Genomic DNA, 1,552 nt, shown 5'->3' on the forward strand with positions numbered 1-1,552 from the left:
GACCTCTCAGTATCCTCTAGGTAGCTCTCTTAGACTCTCAGTTCTGGCTGAGATGCCCTCTGCAACAATAGTGGGAATTTCCACACCAGAAGTTCCCCTAGGATGATGGAATGGCAGATGCAGATTAAAAAAAAAAAGTTTCTTCAAATTCTGACATTCCAAGACAAAGATTTCATTTTGAGTAGGATTTCATTTTCAGTTAGGTGAAGATGCCATTTCTTCTAAGCAAAACCGTTTGCACACTATAAAATGCTAGCTATAGAAATCAGAGCTATTAATCTGGTACCCACTGAAGGCAACTGCCTCCATTTTGAGTCTCTATAATTCTTAAAGTGTTTCCTTATATCAAGGGGAAATACACCTGGTTGAAGCTTTCCCTCTGATCCCTATTCCTCCTAATGCTTTCGGGGGCTCCAGAGAAGACATTTACTATGAAGTCTTCTCATCTGATTGCTTTATCAGTGTCAATGGGAAAGAAACATCAAAGACCCTCTCTGTTCCTGATCCATGATTCCTTTATCCTAGACTGTGATAGAAAGAACACTCTGCAGGAACTCAATTCCAAGAGCCTTGGGTTCCAGACCTTACCAGTTCATTTCCTCTCTGCTCCTCAGTTTCCTCTTCTGTAAAATGAGGAGAGTGGAAACAGGGCAGGACCAAAATGAGCTGGCTCAGGTTGGGGCGGCGGAAACCTTTCACTTAACTCCAAGTCTTCAAGCAGAGACTAAATGACCAACTTCTTGATGGTCTTGATGGGAGACTCTGGAGAAAGGATTCCTGCTCAGTGACAGGTGAGTCTAGGTATCCTCAGAGGTCTTTTCCAATTCTGAAAGTCTATGTCACTTTGTAAGGCACAAGAAGGGGATGGAATGGGACAAGGCAACAGATCTGGGGGGATGGGATAAGAAAGCTTCACGTGATGCAGGAAGATACAAAGGAGCTGGTGGGCACGGGAGCAGGTAGGTGGGGATCAGTGGTTAGGCAAGAGAGTCTAATATTTGTAAAATGCTTAGCACAGTGCCTGACACATAGGAGGTGCCTATAAAAATGCTAGCTGTTGTTCTTATATGACAGGATTTCTCCTTTCCTCATCACCCTCTAGACAAGTTCCAGTTCATCTGTTTCTTGAATGTAGCCTCCAGTACTCCAGCTGGCACCAAGAGACCTGAACTCCAATCCTAGTCTTCCTTCCCACTAGCTGAAAGGCACAGCTGCTCCATGATGGGAACTCACCTTCTCAGGGTGTGTGCCACCACCCCCCACTTCCCACACTTCTTACCTTGGTGCAACAGCAGNCTAGTCTTCCTTCCCACTAGCTGAAAGGCACAGCTGCTCCATGATGGGAACTCACCTTCTCCGGGTATGTGCCACCACCCCCCACTTCCCACACTTCTTACCTTGGTGCAACAGCACCAGTGGAAGCAAGAGCTGACACAATTCAGCTTTCATCTCGATCACTGTCCAGCCTGGCTAGTGAATGGAGGCTGCCCAGTCCTGGGCTGGCTTTATACTGCATGGCCTGGGCTGGTCCTTCTTTTCTCTCTTTTTACTA

This window comes from Vombatus ursinus, unplaced genomic scaffold (assembly GCF_900497805.2).
Source record: "Vombatus ursinus unplaced genomic scaffold, bare-nosed wombat genome assembly UNPS02015022.1, whole genome shotgun sequence".
Lineage (NCBI taxonomy): Eukaryota > Metazoa > Chordata > Mammalia > Diprotodontia > Vombatidae > Vombatus > Vombatus ursinus.